We start from the raw sequence: 21,724 nt of genomic DNA, 5'->3' as shown, positions 1-21,724 counted from the left end.
TCAAACATTTTCCTTTTCATGTTGAAAGCACTAAAAGACTTACCCTCATTTAACTTATCTAGTTCATAGGTCATGTTATTAGGTATTCCATGTCTATGTTGTTTGTATAGGTACTAGTAGATTCAAGGGTTTTTATTTGTTATATAGATTCAATTATGTTCTTTGACATTGGTACCATATAAAGAATTTGAGGTTGACCAACCTAGGTCTTATAGAGCCTAAAGAAGGAGAGTAAATAGCCTTATAGTTGGCCTTAGCATCTAAATAGGTACATTGAAAATGGAAATTAGTTGCCCCTAGGTGTATGTGTTCTTATCACTAGGTTATTAAAAAACTATTAATTCAGGAGCTAACAAGCCTCATGAAAGTGCTTAGTGCATTGGTTAGCCCAAAAGGCATGACTAACCATTCATACAGTCCTTCCCTTGTCTTGAAAGTAGTCTTCCACTCATCACCTTCTCTGATACAAATCTCATGGTATCCATTATTCAAGTCTATCTTTGTTAGCCCCACTCAAATAGTCCATAATCCTTAGCAATGTAAATTTGTATTTGATTCTAATCTTGTTAATAGCACAGGAATTTATGCACATCCTCAATTCTCCAATCTTCTTTGGTGCTAATATTTTTGGTATATTACATGGACTAATACTCTCTTGAATCAACCCCTTGTCCAATGACCCATGAACTTGTTTGTTTAACTCTTCACTTTTTGCTGGTGTCATTTTGTGTGTTGCCTTGTTTGGAAAACTAGCTCCTCGAATTAATTCCATTTGGTGACTAATCTTCCTCATTGGGAGAAATCCATTAGGTACATTATCAACACAATATCAGAAAACTCTCCCAACATATCTACAACTTTTGCAGCTACCTCCTCTACTTCTTCTTTACTATCTTTTGGAATTATAGAAAAACACACATGCTCATGCTTCATTTCTTGGAGAAACTTTTTTCCATCAAAAATACATATTCTTGTAGCACTACATACCTTTTCTCCCTTCTCCTTCAATGGCTTCAACTTATGCTTCACTCCATCCTTTTTGAGAGTGTAGAGCTTATTTTCTCACCCATCACATACAACATGCCTGTCAAACTGCTATGACCTACCCAACAACATATGACATATGTCCATAGGTATGATATCAAAAAGTACCTTATCCTAGTAGCTTCCAATCTTGAACTTCATAGAGCATTTCTCTCTAGCCATGACCTTGTGGTCATCTTGCATCCAAGCCATATGGTATTGACACTAGTGTTTCTGCCTCTTCAATTTCAACTTTATGACCATCATTTCTAACATTATATTTTTAGTACTTCCACCATTAATGATCACATCACAACACTTATCTTCACATTTGCACCTTGTATGAAACAAGCTCCTTCTTTGGTCACATTCATTCTCATCACTTAGTAGGACTCTTCTGTTAACTAGGACTTCTCCTCTTTCAACATCTTTAGAATGTGATGATCTAGCATCTTCATTAACTTTTGTAACTCTGGATTTACCTTATATTATTTGATCTTTCCTTCCCTTGCATTGGGAACATTCAAATTCTCTATGCCCTTCTGATGGGGACACAACCTCCTCTCAAACTCCACTCTGAACTGCCTTTTACAATGCTAGAAATATCCTTAAATAGACCCTGGAGGGTTAAGGACTAGGAGTACATTCTAAAAAGTTCTAGTAGGCACCCACCGACCAAATAGAAGGTTCCAAAAGCTACATTAGAAGTCGGTGCAAATCTAGAAGAATCCAGAAATGGTAATCAAAGTTTTGGGAGGCATAACTTTTGAACCGCAGCTCCGATTGATGAACCGTTTACATTTTTGGAAAGATCTCAAAGCGCTCTATAGCCCTATGGACAAGCTTCACTCATCCCCCATTTTTTAGCCCTTTTTGAGGTCATTTAATGCCCCTAACCTGACTTTGAAGCATTCTTAGGAGGTCTCTAAAACCCAAAAAACTGCAATAACTTTCAAACCATGGGCCCTTTTGACCTGATTCTTTTTGTGGAATGCTCTAAATCACAATTACATTCATCTGGCCAATTCACACTTTCTAGGTCACCAAAATGATGGCCAAATTGCATGCTCCTATTTTTTTGGGATTTTCTAGCACACTGATAGTTGAACTGTGAGAGTTGGAACCTTTATTTGACCCAAATGGGTATCCAAAAATGTAAAGACATGAAACATAAACTAAGTCTAAGTGCATTTTTTTGGGTGACACAAGATTGCCCTTATACCTCTGGATGCTCCTGCATCAGACACCCAGGGTAGATTGAAAAGTGACCCTGTCACTTTATGGATGGTAGAGGAAATCCTAAATGGGAAACCTCAACTGCTGAAATCCAACTTGAGTCCTCAATCAGCCATCCTTTCCACTTCACCAAATACTCTTCATACTGCCTATTTCTAGTACTCCTACCCTCATGATGATCTAGAATGTCTTCTATCTCCTCCTTCTTAGAAGAAGGAATTGGACATGGCTCTAACACCAGCTCCTCATCTGCACCATCATCATGATACTCTGTTAAATCTGCAATGTTGAAAATGGGAGAAATGTGAATACCATCTAGCAGCTCCACTTCATATGCATTTCCTGAGTCATGTTTCTTCAAAATTTTGCAGGGGCCAAATTTCTTCATTTTTAGCTTGTTGTAAGTACCGGCTAGAAATCTTTCTTTTCGTAAGTGCACCATGACTAGATCCCCTACTTGGAATTCTTTATGTCTTCTCCTTTGATCAGCCCTAGCTTTATATTCTTGATTCATCTTGGTAATGTGTGCTTGAACCTCCTCATGTAGATGCTTGATATGTTCAGAAAATTCCTCAGCTTCAGCACTTGTCCTCTCCCCTTGTTCTATCTTCCTCAGCTCTAGTGCAGTCCTTGGGCTACTCCCATATACAATTTGGAATGGTGATTTTCTAGTACTTCTTTTTATAGAGTTATTGTAAGCAAAATCTACTTGTGGTAGAATCAAATCCCATCCCTTGGGCTTATCCCCAACTAAACATCTCAGCAAATTGCCCAGACTTCTATTTACCACTTCTATTTTCCCATCAGTTTGTGGGTGATGTGTGGAACTGAATTTCAAGTCTGTTCTCAACTTTTTCCACAATGTCCTCCAGAAATACCCCACAAATTTAGTATCTCTGTCAGAAACTATGCTCCTTGGAAGACCATGTAGTCTTACCACCTCTTTGAAAAAAAAGTCTATAATATGGACAACATCATGAGTTTTGTGGCATGGAATGAAATGTGCCATTTTGGAGAACCTATCAACCACCACAAATACTGAGTCATTACCCCTTTGTGTCCTCGGAAATCCAAGAACAAAATCCATACTTATGTCCTCCCATGGCCTTGATGGAACATGCAATGGTTGATATAGGCCAGTATTGTAACTAAACCCCTTGGCAACTTGACAAACCTGACAACTCTGTACAAACTTCTTCACATCCTATGAAATTTGAGGCCAAAAATAATGTTCTCTAAGAATGCCAATGGTCTTATCTTGACCAAAATGTCCTGCCATCCCTCCACTGTGTTTCTCCTTAATCAAATTTTCCCTCATGGAACTTCTTGGAATGCACAATTGACTACCCTTGAACAACATGCCATCTTGAATCAAATAGTCTAACCACTTGGTTCTATCTACAACAACAGGTTCTTTACAAACTTTCCATGCTTCAGCAAAATCAGGATCCTCAGGGTACAAATTCTTGAGTTCATCAAACCCAACTACTTCAACCTGCATTACTGTAAGCAACAACTATCTCCTACTCAGTGCATCTGCAACCCTGCTAGATTTTCCACTTCTATGCTTCAACACAAATGTATAGCTCTGCAAGAACTCTACCCACTTCATATGCCTCTGATTACATTTACCTTGGCTATTTAGGTACTATAATGCCTGATGATTAGTATACAAAACAAATTCTTTTGGCAATAAATAATGCCTCCATTTCTTTAAGGCCTGAACTATTGCATAGAATTCTTGATCATAAACAGAATACTTCTTCTTTGCATCATTCAATTTTTCACTAAAATATGCAATAGGCTTACCTTCTTGGCTTAATACAGCCCCAATAGAACTGCCACTAGCATCACAATCTACCTGGAAAAGCTTTCTAAAATCTGGAAGTGCCAACACAGGCTGTTCTATCACCTTCTTCTTCACCAATTCAAAACTTCTTGCAGCTGCTACAGTCCATTTGAACTCTTTTCTATCCCCTCTTATTGTATCAGTTAGGGGTGCACACATGCCACTGGAATTCTTAATAAACTTCCTATAAAAACTAACCAGACCATGAAATGATCTTACCTAAGTAGCAAACCTTAGAGTAGGCCATTCCAAGATGGCTTTTACCTTCTCTGGATCCATTTTGAGACCTTCAGGTGATATAAAAAACCCCAAATAGACTAACTCCATTTTTGCAAAGATACACTTCTTCAGATTAATTAACAGTTTCTCTTCCCTTAGCCTTTCAAGGACACTATGAATATGTAGTAAATGTTCTTCCAAAATCTTGCTAAAAATTAAAATATCATCCAAATAGGCAATAACAAATTTTCCCAAGAACTTCTTAAGTACCTCATTCATGAGCCGCACGAAGGTGCTTGGGGCGTTCGTCAATCCAAAGGGCATGACTAACCACTCATAAAGACCCTCCTTGGTCTTGAAGGCTGTTTTCCACTCATCTCCTTCTCGAATCCATATCTGATGATAACCACTCTTCAAATCTATATTTGTGAAGTACTAAGCTCCACTCAAGCAGTCCATAAGGTCATCCATCCTTGGCAAAGGAAACCAGTACTTGGTGGTTATCCTATTTATAGCTCGAGAATCTATACACATCCTCCACTCTCCATCCTTCTTTGGTGCAAGTACTACAGGTACTGCACATAGACTTAGGCTCTCTCGTATCAAGCCCTTCCTCAATAGCTCCTAAACCTATCTATTTAGCTCCTCTATTTCAGTAGGAGTCATCTTGTGAGTAGCCTTGTTAGGCAAACTAGCTCCTAGAATCAGATCTATCTAATGAATGATTTGCCTTATTGGTGGCAATCCATCTAGAACATTATCAGAGATAATATCTTCAAACTCCCCTAGTAAATCTGAAACTTCAAGTGGTATTTCACTACTACCTTCTTTATCTTTCCTAGGAATCAAAGCATAGCACATATGCTGATGTTTCATGCCATCTAAAAACTTCCTTCCATCAACAAGACAAATCCTAGCACTGCTACATACCTTTTCACCTTCCTTTTTCATGGGCTTCAATTTGTGGCAAACTCCATCCTTTGTCAGAGAGTATGTGTTTGCATGTCCATCATGCACTGCATGTCTATCAAACTACCATGGTCTACCCAACAATAGATGGCAAACATCCATCAAAATAACATCACAGAGAACTTCATCATGGTAACTTCCAATTTTGAATTTTACTAAACATTGTTCACTTACCAGGACCTTATGATCATCTTTTACCCAAGCAATCTGATAGGGCTGGGGATGTTTCTCCCTCTTGAGCTTCAGCTTAGAGACCATCTCTTCTGATACCAAGTTATCAGTGCTACCACCATTAATGATCATGTCACAACATTTATCCTCACACTTGCATCTGGTACGAAACAAACTCCTCCATTGTCCTAGTTCAATCTCACCACTTAGTAGGACTCTTTCATTTACCAAGGTCTCTCCTCTTTCTGCATCCTTCGAATGTGATGATTGTGCGTCCTCATCCACATGAGCAACCCTAGCTTGGCCCTCAGCTCTCCTATCTGTCCTTCCTTGTCGTTGAGGGCATTCAAAGGCACGATGACCTTCTTCATTGCAATGGAAATAGGTACCATGGAAGCCTCCTCTTCCTTGTCCATGTCCTCTACCTCTTCCTCTCTGATTTCCAAAGTCTTGATCATGGGAGCGGTTGAAACCCTCATTCCTTTGGTTCCTGCTAGTACCCTCATCTTCATTTTTCTTTTGGGTTTCATTATGGCCTCCAGATGATCTACCGCTTCCCCTTCCTCCTTGACCGCACCCTCTTTGTCTTCCTTCAAACCTTTTATTCAGCTTCTCTTCAACTCATAGGGCAAACTGGTATGCCTCTTCAATGCTGGTCATTCTTACCAGACTTAATTCCTCCTGGATTCTAGGTCGTAACCCATTGATATAATGAGCAACCTTCTCCTTATTTGCTTTTGCATGCCCCGCTCTAATCAAGAGTCAGTAAAATTCCTCTATATATTCTTGGATTGATCTTCCTGCTTGCTTTAACCCATGCATCTTCTTAAACAAATCAAGCTCAGAGTCCACAGGAATGAACTGCTTCTTCAATTTGTCCACCATGTGATCCCATCTTGTGATCTTCTCCTTTCCTCTTCTATTTCTTTCCAATTGAACCTCTTGCCACTAGATTTTGGCATGGCCTTTCAGTTTGGCCTTTGCAAACTTAACCCTATCTGGGTCCTTGATATCCTCATACTCAAAGTATTCTTCTAGGTCATTGATCCAATTGATCAACTCATCTGGTTTCAAATTTCCTGAAAATACACCCACTTCAATTGTGGGTCTTTTCCCAAACTTAGTAATGGCCCTAAAAATCCTTTCCTCTACATGATTCACAACTTCCCCATCAAATTCCTCTTTTGGTCCCATTATTTCTTCTTCATTGTCATCCTCACTGTTGTCACCTATGGCAACATTTTCTCCTCTATGAAGCTCCTCTTTCAATGCCTGCACCTGCCTTTGGAGGGCTCTTACCTCCTCAGGATTAATAGCTCTGGCCCTTCCACCATGATCTCTTCGTGGAGGCATCTTCTTAACTCAAACCCACAACCACATAGTCCTGGTGCAAACTGCCTCACAGTCGGTGTTCTGTCTACACACTCAGGAAAACTGGCTCTGATACCACTTGATGGGGACACAACCTCCTCTCAAACTCCACTCCAAACTACCTTTTCCAATGCTAGAAATCTCCTTAAATAGACCCTAGAGGGTTAAGGACTAGGAGTAAATTCTAGAAAGTGCTAGTAGGCACCCACCAACCAAATAGAAGGTTCCAAAAGCTGTGTTAGAAGTCGGTGCAAATCTAGAAGAATCCAGAAACGGTAACCAAACTTTCGGGAGGCATAACTTTTGAACTGTAGCTCCAATTGACAAACCATTTACATTTTTGGAAAGCTCTCAAAGTGCTCTATAGCCCTATGGACAAGCTTACTCATCCCCCATTTTTTGGCCCTTTTTGAGGTCATTTAATGCCCCTAACCTGACTTTGAAGCATTCTTAGGAGGTCTCCAAAATCTAAAAAACTATAATAACTTTCAAACCGTGGGGTCTTTTGACCTGATTCTTTTTCTAGAATGCTCTAAATCACAATTACATTCATCTAGCCAATTCACACTTTTTAGGTCACCAAAATGATCGCCAAATTGCATGCTCCTATTTTTTTGGGATTTTCTAGCACACTGATAGTTGAACTGTGAGAGTTGGAACCTTTATTTGACCCAAATGGGTATCCAAAAATGTAAAGACATGAAATAGAAACTACGTCTAAGTACATTTTTTTGGGTGACATAGGATTGCCCTTATACCTCTGGATGCTCCTACATCACCTTCTTCTTTGCACTGAAAATAGTTCCCACAAAAACCTCCTCTTTTAGATCCTTTCCCTCTACCTCTTCCTCTTTGATCTCTATTGTTTTGATCATGGAAATGATTGGAATAGTTTCCCCTATAGTTCTAATTGCTAATTCTAGCCTCATCCTTATTCTTTTAATCATTATTTCAACCTCCATTAGATCATCTACCAAATCTTCCATGACGACCTCTTCCACTATTGTTATCAAAAAAATTTCTTCATTTCTCCTCAACTCTTAGGAAAAAATTGGTATGCCTCCTCAATATTGGTCACTTACACAAGACCCATCTCATCTTGAATGCTTAGCTTGAACCCATTAAGATAATAAATGACTTTCTCCTTATTAGCTTCTACATGGCCAATTCTAATGAGAACTTTGTAGAACTCTTTAGTATACTCTTGAAAAAATTTTCCTACTTGCTTCAACCCTTGCATTTTCTTTAATAGATCAAGCTCATAATCCATGGGAATAAACTATCCCTTCATTTTAGCTACCATTTGATCTCATCTAGTGATTTTGTCCTTTCCACTTTTATTTTGATCCAACTAGATCTCTCACCACTAGATCTTTGCATGACCTTTTAGTTTGGCCTTTACAAACTTAACCCTATCTAGATCTTCAATATCTTCATACTCAAAGTACTCTTCCAATTCATTGATTTAGTCAATCAATTCCTTTAGGTTGATATTTCTTGAAAATGTGGAAACATCAAACTTATGTCATTTTCTAATACTAGAAATGGCCCTAATAAACTTTGCCTCCTCCAACTTAAGAAATTCCTCTACTACATCTGTAATTGTGTTTCCTTTCTCTTCTCTTTCATCCTCACTTTCATTATCTCTTGTAGGAAGATTCATTCCTCTACACATTTGTTCTTACATTTTTTTCATTTTCTTCTATAGGGTTCTAAAACCCTTAGGTGTAATCCCCTCTCTATGGAGGGATTTATGCACTTTTGCTAAAACCTTAGTGCAAACTACCTCACAATCGATGATCTATCTAAATGCTCATCCCAAATGATGGTCCTAGTGCAAACTACCTCACAATTGATGATCTGTTCACATACTTAGGAACTTTAGCTCTAATACCACTTGATGAAGACTACTCCCCTTAATACTATAAATACATAAAAGAAAAAAAGAAACAACAACAAATATGAGAACAAAATATGAACTTCTTATTATCACCAAAAATGTTGAATTACAAAATTCACAATAACAATATGCTAACCCACATGGGCAAATTCATTATAGTAATTTGCAAGTTAACGCTACAAATTATCACCCAAAGTTTTCCTAAACAATGTTCAAGCATTTCTTAAATAGGCAATTTTTAGGCCACCTAGGAAGATTCTAGACAATCAAATTTAATACCTAGGGTTGATAGACCCCAACAATACATATAAAGTTGTCCAAATACATTTTTTATATTTATTTTGGATGTTTTGGTTGGTCCAACTTTAGAAGGCCATAACTCTCAAACCATTACTTTGATTGGCTATTATAACAACTTTTTAGAAACCTCATCTGGGTACTCTAAGGCCTCCAATGGTGAGCCTAAAGTTTATTTACGAAAATTGCAAATCAAAAATCCATAATAAGTCCATGAATACACATGCTATGGCACTAAACTTCAACTGGTAGGCTAATATATCCAAGATGATTTTCCACCACTATAATTAGAACATTCTGAGCTCAAATGACAAACTTACTAAAAGTGGCATGTTTTCAAAATAGTAACCACCCTGTCTACTAGTCCTTATTAAAATAGAAAAGGCTAAAAATTTTTTTTTTTGGGTGATGCAAGATTATTCTTACTCCTAGGATGCTCCTACATTAGCTCATAATAGACTTAAGGGGGGATGCCAATTGTGCTCTCATAGGATTATTTTCTTGCAAGCTTTTAACCTATGAATGAATGCTTCTAATTCATTTTTGCCTCTTTCTATTTCTTGTGGAGGTTTTTTTGGAATGTTCAAATGAGAAGAATACTTCTAAGGGGGGGAGTGGGGAGTGAATAAAAAGTAACTAGTTTTTATCCTTTTAAACCCTCATTAACACATAACTGAAAGTAAAGTACATGCATGTAAACATATAAGAAAACATGAAATGAAAGCATGCATCAACACACGATACAAGAGATTTGGTAAACCAAAAACCCTCTAGGAATAAGGAGGTAAAATTGGGGTGGGGATGATACCCACAAAAATTATTGCAGCAATATGTTCAACCACTTCTGATGGTTTTCCCTATTAAAGGCCTGCCTAGTTAAAGGCTTTACACTATGTCAATAGTGACCTAGTTAGAGAATGTACAAACACTTTACACAAAGTGTCACCCTGTTAAAGGATTTACAATAGGTTTTTAAACCCACCTAATTCAATAGGATTTTCATCACCTTCTCTAAAGACTTTCCCACCTAGCTGTTAAGCTAACCTATCAACATAGGATTTTCATCATCTAATACAATGGTAAGAAAGTATTAGAATATTTGACCTGATAAAGTGAAATCTTGAATTGCTGAGTTTAGGTCTAGATCTACTCTTCTTGTTATGATCCTTGCTTGATCTGATCTCTGTATGTGTCCCTTGTTCTATTCTGATAAACTAGATATGTAATTACTACTCCTTTCACTAAGTCCTTGACACCCCTGATGATTGCTCTATTATGCAACAATCTCTTGGCAACTTGATAACTTCAAAAACCTTGACATTATGGTGCCCAAGTCTCCTTATAAAGACATTGTGGGCTTAGGGTTCACAATGTAATCTCAAACTTAAAATTTTGCTCAAATCCTTGGATTTCACATATTGGTTGCATGCTGTCTCCAATTTTCTAATTGGCTGCATGTTGATATCATAGGTAAATGCAAAGGATTGATCTTATCTTCTTATCCCTTTGTGAGTCATGCAAAAATAGTTTTAAATCTTAGTTTGTGAAGGCACAAACTATTATGCTGATTCTATATTACTCAGCACATATTATATTACTAGTGCTCAACACATGAATGTTCTTGTATTGGTTGGCATATGTTACATTTCTAGATTGCTTGGCACCTATTACACTCTATGTTGCTTGACACATGAATATTTTTGAATCACTCAGTGCATACTACGCTCTGTCTTGCTCAACATGAACTATGACTTGGCACCTATATACTACTTAGCATTTATTACTTGCTCAGCATCTATTAAGATTCTGACTCAGCAACTACTATAACTCACTTGGAATACATCATGTACTCAACATATATGGTGGAATTGGTTAAGTGTGTTGACACTCAAATGTCAAGACCATTCTACGAACAACAATCTCCCCCTTTGACATGAGTATCAAAAACACTTAACTATGCATTAATGAACTGATCTAATTGAGTAAATTCTTTATTCTTGTTCGATATACATGCAAAATTTCAAAAATTGTTCAAAATTTTGTGAGTGACAATATACCTTATGACTTCCCTTGAGTTGATTATGCCTAGTCCATTCTTGAAACTAAAATTTTGTGCTGATGTGCCTGATTCTCTTTGTTCTTCATCTTGTTCCTATTCCCTGTGCCTATATATTGTATCTTATCTACATGAGTTCCTTGTTTCAGATCTGTTTTCCATATGCTTGTCAAATTTTTTCATCTCCTCCTCACTTAGTCTTTTTTTTATTTCCCCATTTTGGGCTATCTACAGACTTTCCACTTTATTCTCAAAATGAATGAAAGAATGTAATCAAAATTACCAAAATTTGGTATTCTCCATATATCTTCATATATCTCCCCATATATACATATCTCCCCCTTTTTGACATTGATGTCAAAGGGTTCTAAGTAGTAATACCATACTTAGCCAAAAATGTACTATTTACCTCTAGGAGTATCTTCAGAACTACATCCCAATTTTCCAATGCAATGTCTAGTGACTTGTGCTAGAGGGTAGTCTCTGCAGTAAGGTGTACAAGTCCATCTAGGGTAGAAAGGTTTGGATATTTCTTTAGGACTATTTTTGCATATGCTTGCTCCTTGTGGAGGACTAGATTTGCATCAATTTTTCCTTTATGTTTGCTTCCTCTGCTGTTAATACAACTAATTCCCTTTGTGTGTGACATGTCTATGCAAAATGCTTCTCACTCTAAGCTAGATTTTTTGGAAGTTGCATGCTATAAATCTTGAGATTTCTTTCCAAGCTCATTATTCTTTGGCTAGTCTCTTGTGTGAAGTTGGAAAAATCAAATAGTTTTTTGTACAATGAGAAAGTGTTCCCAAGTACAATTTTCACTCTTTCTAGTTTCTTAGCCAATTCAAATTGTGCTAATGCTATGTCATTTGATATTTTCTCATTTACTTTGCCCTAGAATTTTCCTTTTGACCATTCCATTAATTTTACATTTGCATCATGGTCTACATTAGTCACCTGGTCAACTATATCTAATAGTTGTTCTATTATAGGCCTTGTTTCATCTAGTGACTGCAAGCTAAAGGCATACATGAAGATGTCCTATATCTTGTTCAATGCTTGCCTATACTTGTATTCTCTTCTCAATACTTCTTGTCTCTTTCTCCTATCTAGTGGACCTTGTATTTCATTTATATTTTCTATGGTGAGGGTGCTAGATTCATAGGAGGGAATGATGATCTCTTCATCAAGTTTAGGATCTCCATAGTGAAGTATCATGTCTACCTTTCTAGAGCTCGAGTCTAGTGTTTGAACTTGTATTGATATCATATCATTGCTCAGCTTCTGAAGAGTTTGATTGGGAGCACTAGTTTTCATAATTTAACCAATATCTGTATTACAACTTGCTCCTCATCTCTTATTTATTCCTTCTTTTCTTCTGATTTCCATTTATCACTAATAATTGCTAGGGGTGAACCTATTGACTATTCTTGTTTTCCTGTATCTTCCCCTATTTCTACAGTTGGCATTTGAAGTGCATCACTTACTAATTTTTGTGGAGATGGTGGTGGAAGTAGTAGGAGTTTAGTAGAATCAAATATTGAAGGTTGTTCTTCTATTTGCACCTTTTTGGATCTGCTACTGCCTTGTTTAACTCATCAACACTGATCAACACTAGGTTTGTACATAGGCGAGCTTGTTGTGTGGATTGATCAAGGATCTTTGAGAGATCCTCTTTAGTTAAAGGATTGATGTTTTGACATGAAGTGTTGATAACATCCTTTATTTTTATGGTCTCTATAGGTGTGATGGTGGCATGAGGAGGGCTAGGAGGTGGCATTTGTGTGTCTTGCACACTTTTTTCTTCTTGTTCATCTAATGCCTTTTCTTCTTCTTGAGATATATTCTCTTCTTCTTCCTCCTTATTTACTTCCTCTTCTACTCTTCCTTTCTCACCTTTCTTCTCCTCTTCACCTTTCTTCTCTTCCACTTTCTCTGTTGTCTCCTTTACTTCTTTTCTCTTTGAGCTACCCTCTACCTTATATTCCTCATCAAATACATCATCAATTTTCTTATATATTGACTTCCACAATTTTGTGGATTTATTTTCAACATCCTCTATCTTATTTTGGAGGATGCAAAATGCTCTATATTTAGGAGAAAAATTGCTATTATGCCTTTTAATTTCCTTAGCTATTTGACTTTTAGTCAGGTCTGGAAGCACTCTAGCTAGGATTGATTCTCTTATCTCCTTTGTGATTTGTAATAAAAAATGCCACTTATCTTCAACTATCTTGTATAGCTCCTTGGGCATTGTACTATCTAACTCTAGAGGTGTGTGTTTGTATTTGACCATTATTGCATACACTGATTTCTCTATTTTCTTTTGCTCTTCTTTATTGAGCTTATTAAAGTCTATAGTCTTTAAACCATTCAAGTTTTCTTTTCTAATATTTACACATAACTTGTCAATGGTAGAGTTGGAGGGATGACTTACCACTCTAAACTGGCTATTGTCATCTGACTTTGTTCTTTCTTCATCTGAGTTTGGCTGGGCAACATATTTTCTTCTCTTCCTTGGTTCTTCATCAGTCTACTTTGTGGCTTTCTTTTTCTCTTTGGCTTCATCTTTTTCCTTTTGAGTTGTAGCCTTGGTGGTAGCCCTTGTAGTAGGCTTCTTTGTTTTGACTGCAATGTGCTTTGTCCCCTTCTTTGCCTTGGGCTAGGATGCAAGCTATGTTTTGGCTTTCCTTTTGGTAGCTTTGGCTTTAGTGGGTGCTTCCTCAACTTCTTCTTCCTTAATACCTTCTTCTTTGTCCTCTCCTAGGCCTTGTGTCAATTCCAATGGACCTTGCCTTGGTTCATCTTCTTCTTGTTCACTCTCATCTTAATCTTCATCTACTTCTTCTTTTGCTGCAGTGCTTGCTACTTCTATATCAGCTCTAAATCTTTTCTTGAGTTTTCTTATCATTTTGTCCTTCTTCTTCACTATAGAGGCTATCTTCAAATTTGTTACCACTTTGGATTTGATAATAACATAAGTCCCAAATGGTTTTACATCCTTTTCTATCTCCTTTGTAAATAAAGTAGTGATTATAGCTGAAGCTTGGTCTACATCAAGCTCATGTCCAAGTGGCCTAAGCCATCTTACTCTAGGTACCATGGCTTGGATGTAGGTGTGATCTATATCAACCAAGAAACAAATGTCATTTATATGCTACTCAACCAGTGATACTGGTATCCTCATCCTTTGTTTCATGGACTTCTTGAAGTCCTCAAAGTATCTTGCATCTAAGCATCAAAATTATCTCCCATTTGCTCAATAAACTCATTGACTTGTGTGACAATTATCTTGTTAGGATCCCAATTTACCTTTCCAACTGAAGGAAATTCTTTCATGACATAGAAAAATATGCAAGCCAACACTAATCCAAATTTGCATTGAGCTCCTTTAGATTTCCTTATGGCTCCCAAATTTTCATTGATTTTTTGTAGCATGAGCTCTACTAGATCATAAGTGTGGTCCTTCTTCACAAGTTTGTATGCAACAACTACTATTATACATGGCACGTTGTTCAATCTGCTTGATTGATAGAATTTGTGAGATATGACTCTAATAGAAAAATCAAGTAGGGGTTCAGTGATGGTGTTAATGGTCATTCCACTATTATTCCATTTGGCAATAATGTGTTTCTCTATAGCCTCCCTTTTTTCACTTCTCAGGGTCTTAGGCTGATCTAGGGTTGGGAATCTAGTAACCCTATGAAAAATTTTCTTTGTGATCTTCACGGGCCTTGTTTCTAACCAAAATGATCCATCATAGATTCAATTCAAAACTATATAAATCCATTCAGTCTTAAATACAAAGGGGAAAATGAGGGCATTAGTTAAACCCTTCTTCTCAACTACTAAGAACTCATCCTTCAATATACCCTTGTCACATAGCTTATCAAAGGCACTAAAAATTTCTAGTTCACCTATGGCTCCAATCTTATAGTTATAACATTTCCTGATGTCTTGGACCATTACTACTTTGTCTGGGATGACTAACAAAGCACCAACTAGGTCATTTTTATATGTGACCTTCGGAATGGGTTTGAATTCTGGTTGCTTAACCTCATTACTAATAAGTTGGACTTCATGACCATCCTTTCTCTTTGTGGTTTTAGATCCAGATTCTATCTTGACTAAACTAGGGTTTAATATTTAAATAAACTTTCAAATACTACATAGCTTGGCACTTGATGAAATACCTTTAAATTGAAGAGTTCAGGTTGAATTACTATTGAGATTGGTGCAAATCACTATTTGATCACCTCTTCGCTCTTCTTGTTTTCACTGTATGTTTGAATGGCCTGAAAATGAGTGATTTTCAACTTTATTAGGCTCAAAAATTAACATTTATTGTATAGTGCTTACAGTTGTACTCTCGACATCCACTATTTTCTATTTACTCAGAAGCCACTAACATATCTCATTCAACATCAACTAGACTTTCCAGCTTGGAATATACTGGAGTTTCACTTGGCATCCAAGGGTAGCTCAACATCTTCTACAAAATTTTCAATTTTTAATTTGACATATTTTCTCATGCAGATTTCTTCTTGGCAGCACTTCTTTGTTCTTTTGGGTTGATGTAAGATACAGCTTTATATATATTAGCCCCATCTACCTATCTTGTGCTTAATTGGATGAAGTGTGATCACTTGACCTCTTAGGTGAAGTGATCTCTCCATTAGATTTACTTGATACATCTCTTCTTTGCCATGTCTTTTTCATTTCTGCCTTGATGTGTTCCACATCAACTTTTTCTTTACCCTTGTTGACTTCTGACTTGGGTGCCTTGGTCCTATCTTCAAGCAACTAAAACATGTGTTTTGGCTTAACCACCTACTGTAATTTCCCTTGAAGTGTGTCCTTATGTAGTTTTGAGGAACATGATCATATTTCTAATAATAGTGATAGCTTTGCCTAGTATTGTAATCCCAATTGTAGTGGTGTGCATAGTTGTTTCTCCTTGCAGGCTGATTAGGTGTCCACATAGGCTTTTATCTACACTCAAAAGCTCTATGTCCATACTTTTTGTAGTTGTAGTAGTGACCTTCAAATCTTGGTGTCCTCATGGTCTTGGTTCTATAGTCTTGTGTTGAGTGTCCTTGCATGTTACACTAGTGACAATAACCTTTATTTTTGGATGTGTCCTGTTGATTGGTCTTTCTACTCCTCTAAACATTAGTAATGTGCCCCTTTTTATTATAGAAATGACAAGTGGGTTTATAGTTCTTACCTTTGTCACTCCTTTACTTAGCACTCTTTGATGTTTCACCTTCTTTAGTACTAGTGAATCTTAGTCTTGAAGTGCCATTGCTTGATCTTGGTGATTTTAACAACTGCTCAAAGTGCTTGATGGCTTCACTTAACTTGTTGAGGCTCTTTGCTATCTCTTTTTCTCTTTTCAACTCATTTTGCAATTGTTTATTCTACATTTTTAGGGTAGAGAGATCATAATTTCCTTCATGTTTAGCTCATGATGAGCATTCATCATCTGACTAAGTGTATCCAACTGCATGTTGGAGATCTTTGTGAGTTCTATGGACTTCTCCTCAAGTCTTTTTGCAAGGTTTCTTTTTTCATCCTCAAGCATGGCTCTATCCTCAATTTATCTCTTATTTTTTTTAGTTATTTCACATAGCATCATGGCTTGTGATTTTTGTTCATTTTAAGAGATCTTATCTCTTCTACTTGAGCTCTATTTTCCCCCATCAATTCTACTATTGTTGCATCAAAGTCCTTGGAATCTCCATTGGCAAACACTTGTGTGGCTTCAATCTCCTTGTAGTGTGTATCATTCTTAGCTATGGCTATGTCCTTTCTTCTTTTCAAGGATTTTCTCAGTTCCTCTCTAGCTTCTCTACCTTGTGTAGAGCAAGATGCACATCAATCACTTGATTGTCAATAATCTTCCCAAGTTTGAAGACTTCTATCTTTTGATCTTTTTCTCCAAGCTGTTAGGCATCTCCTTGTGAAAACTAGAGCTCTGATACCAATTGTTGGAATGTTCAAATGAGAAGAGTACTTTTGAGAGGGGGGGGGGGGGGGGGAGGGGGGTGTGAATCAGATGTAACTAGTTTTTATCCTTTTAAACCCTCATTAACACATAACTAAAAGTAAAGTACATGCATGTAAACATATAAGCAAACATGAAATGAAAGAATGCATCAACACATGACACAAGAGATTTGGTAACTTAGAAACCCTCCAATAATAAGAAGGTAAAACTAGGGTGGGGATGATACCCACAAAAATTACTACAGCAATATGTTCAACCACTTCTAATGGTTTGTCCTATTAAAGGCTTTACATTGTATCAATAGTGACCTAGTTAGAGGATTTACAAACACTTTACATGATGCGTCACCTTGTTAAAGGATTTACAATAGGTTGTTAAACCCACCTAATTCAATAGGATTTTCATCACCTTCTCAAAATATTTTCCCACCTAGCTATTAAGCTAACCTATCAACATAGGATTTTTCATCATCTAATACAATTGTAAGAAATTATTAGAACATTTGACTTGATAGAGTGCAATCTTCAATTGCTGGGTTCAAGTACTAGATCTGTTGTTCCTATTCTGATCCTTGGTTGATCTAATCTCTATATGTGTCCCCTATTCTATTCTAATCAACTAGATATGTAATTACTCCTCCTTTCACTAAGTCCTTGACACCCCTATTGATTTCTTTATTCTACAACAAGCTCTTGGAAACTTGATAACTTCTAAAACCTCAACATTATGGTGTCCAAGTCTCCTTATAAAGATATTGTGGACTTAGGGTTTGCAATGTAATCACAAACTTAAAATTCCTGCTCAAATCCTGCATTTCACCTATTGGTTGCATGCTATCTCCAATTTTTTGATTGGCTACATGTTGATATCATAGGTAAATGCAAAGGCTTGATCTTATCTTCTTATCCCTTTGTGAGTCATGCAAAAATAGTTTTACATCTTAGTTTTTGAAGGTAATAACTATTATGCTGATTCTGTGTTACTTTTTACATATTATATTATTGGTGCTTAGCACATGAATGTTCCTATATTGCTTAGCACATGTTACATTTCTGGATTTCTTGACACCTATTACACTCTATGTTTCTTAGCACATGAATATTCCTGAATCACTTGGCACATACTATGCTTTGTCTTGCTTAGCATGAACTATGACTCGACACCTATATACTACTTAGCATCTATTACTTGCTTGGCACCTGTTAAGATTTTGTTTTGACAACTATTATAACTCACTTGGCATACATAGTGTACTCATAATATATGGTGGAATTGGTTAAGTGTGTTGACACTTGAATGTCAATACCATTCTAAGACCAACAGGTTTTTCATTTTGATTTTTTGGAGGATTTTGTTGATAAAACTAGGGATTTGCATCCTAATAAGAAACCAATTGCATTTAAAAAAAAAAAAAAACTTGAAGAAAAACTCAAAAAAAATACAAAATAATTCTAAAACATACAAAAAATTGAAAAATGAGATTAAAAAACATACTTGATGAACCCATTCTTGATCTCCGATGACAAGGAGGCATTTTGAGGAGGAGAGTGAGAAAATTTTTCACCTTCTACAAAATGTGTGTGTGCTATTGGGGGTAGATAAGGAAACCAACAAAAGAAAACCAAAAAAATAGAATGGGTTGTAGGTTGCAATCCATAAATAGGTTTTTACAAAGAGCACACACATTGTAATTTAAAAAAAAAATAATGCTCATCATCTTTTTGGCACCAAAACTTGATGCATTTTCCCCAAGGTGAAGGTAAAGCTATGGTGGGGATGACACCCATAGAATCTTCACTACTACAGTAACAAAATTCATCTATTAGGGCTACAATTTTGATCACTTCTGATGATCTATCCTATGAGGGTATGTCCTATTAAGAGATTTTGCTCATAAATAAGTGAAGTTATTCTATTACAAGATTTACAAAGATTTGTTAAAACTACTTTGTTAAAAGATTTAAACCCTAAAAGACTTTTTAGAATGTATCAGTAACTGATTCTTTAATTTTTATTACAATACCAATAATAAATCTCCTATATATAGTTATTGGGCACTTCTCTGCTCCTATACAATTCTTAGTCACTCTTCTTGATTCACCTTCATTCTTTGCATATAAGCAAGAATGTAATCATATATGGTTCACTCATGTGAACGCAGTTATAAATCCTAATTAAATAGTCATTAGATGAATTATCTTGATCATGATAGATGATCTAGATTCATTTCTTTTGCTACTTATTCCTTGCAATTTTTCAATTGGCTAATATGCTTGCATAGTGATTAATCATTCTTACTAAAATGTGTAATCAGCTCCATAGCTAACTCCTCAATCATATAAATACATCTCAAGTACAAAAAATGGTTTATGTTAATGTTTGTACCATTACAAATAATGATTTCAAAATTGTTTTACTCAGCACTTGAACTTATTGATGCTTGGCCATGTCTAATCTATATGTTGTCACCCAACTCCAACTCTACTTGGCATACTCAACATAATAATGAACTTATCTTATATATTGCTTCTTTGACAACTTGGCTAATAATTGGTACTTGTTGACCTCTTTAATAAATTTTTTACGTATATATATATATATATATATATATATATATATATATATATATATATATAAAATTAGATAATGTTTTATATTCTATTATGTAGAATATCATTATATAAGTGACCCAATAAATGTTAGTAAATTTTACTAATAATAATAAAAATGTACACAATAGAATATAGAAGCAAAAAATTTAATACAAATAAATTGTACAAAAATGATAATACTAACTAAAAATATAAGTTTAATTAATAATTTAATTAAGAATAAAAATAATAATGAATAATTATGTTAAAGAGAACAAAAAATAATAATTTAAAAGTAACATTACGAGTTATCTTTAAAAGAATTACTTAGGGAAAAATACTTCATTCATTTAAGTGTGACCATAAAATCATTTTCATAATTTATAGAAAATGTAAAGTCTTCAAAATAAACGACAATGTTACATTATATTGATAACTAGATAGTGTAAGGGTTCATTTGTAGTATTATTACTCTTACCAATAAGAGTTAATATCTTGGATTAAAATAAGGCATTTTGCTCAATGTTTATATAAGAAACTAGATATGAATAGAGGGAATTATTTTTATAAAAAATCTAAAATTTAGAATCTTGTGTTTAGTTTTAGTAAAAGTAATTAGTATTCAACCAAAATATAATTTTCATTTTAATTAGATAATTTTTTAATAATAATTTTTTACAATATATTTTAGTTATAGGTGCAAATTTATTAGAACTAATTGTAAAACTCTCAGCAATAAGATTAAAAATGATTTAACAAATTAAATGACAAATGAAAAATATGTAAATATTATAAACATATAAATTTATCAACTTCAATACACAATTTATAATTGGTTGCTATAATTTTAATCACTAAGTAAATATAATTATTCAACAAACAGTGAAATCAATGTTAATTGGAAAACACAACAAAAAAATAAAATGAAAATAAAAGAAAGGATATAATGACACAAAGAACTTATTCCTTAAGAAAGTATTGAAATGGTTACAATCATATAGGTATCTAGTATTTGTAGAGTGGACAAGTGCTTTTAGATCCCAATGATTTAACAATATAGTTAGAGTGGTAAGCATGTCCACAAGGAAATTGCAATGGCTGCTTTAATTCACCCATCTCAATCATTTAATGTAACAGATACTACACCATGCATCTCCCTCAATTAATAATTTGGCACACCCATTATAAATGTATCTACATACTTCTCCATCTTTACTATTGTTAGACTTTAAATCCTTTTCTTTATCATTTACAACAACTTGCACATCTGATTTGGGAGCTTTCTCTAAATAAAAATTCCAAGCTAAGTTTTCCTTATTGGAGTCTAAATCTTGCAATAAACAATGCCAATCTAATCTAGGGTATATGATTTCTAAAGTGGTGTAGTTGGCAATGTGGAATCTGACTTAAAGAGGAAGATTATAAGAAATCTCAAAATTTAGGGTTTCTTCACTTTCATTCAAATGCTGCTTCCCATTATTGTTGTCCCTCTTAGTAGAATATTGACATGGATTCCCATTTTCACTTAATGTAGTGGGATTCTCACTAAGAAGATTAGTTTAGTGTTGTTGGCCATTAGAATCTAATTTAGATGAATTGACCCTATTATTGTCTTCACATTTATCATGACTATTAACAACACTCGATCCATTTTCATTTTCATTTTCCATTTTGTTGTACCTTTGTTTGCTTATTTGATGTCTGCTTGGAACTAGATCTACATTCATATGCTTTATCTCAATAATTCTGACAATTGTGGCAATATCCTTCAAATATTTGAGTTCTTAAGGTCTTGGTCCTACATTCATGTGCCTAATGTCCTTTCTTGTTGCACTTATGATAGTAACCTTTGAATTTCTACTTAGGGATCTAATTTGCATTGTTGCTCCTACAAATGTTTGTTGTATGACCTAACTTTTCACAATTATGACAAGTGGGTTTTTAGTTCTTACCTTTTTTGTTTCTTTATTCACCACTTTTAGATGATTCTCCTTCCCCAGTACTCATGTATCCCAATCTAGCAATATCATTGTTA

This window comes from Cupressus sempervirens, chromosome 6 (genome assembly GCF_028749045.1).
Source record: "Cupressus sempervirens isolate cs-2001-9-10 chromosome 6, ASM2874904v1, whole genome shotgun sequence".
NCBI classification, from domain to species: domain Eukaryota; kingdom Viridiplantae; phylum Streptophyta; class Pinopsida; order Cupressales; family Cupressaceae; genus Cupressus; species Cupressus sempervirens.
Note: the sequence above shows the minus strand (reverse complement) of the source record.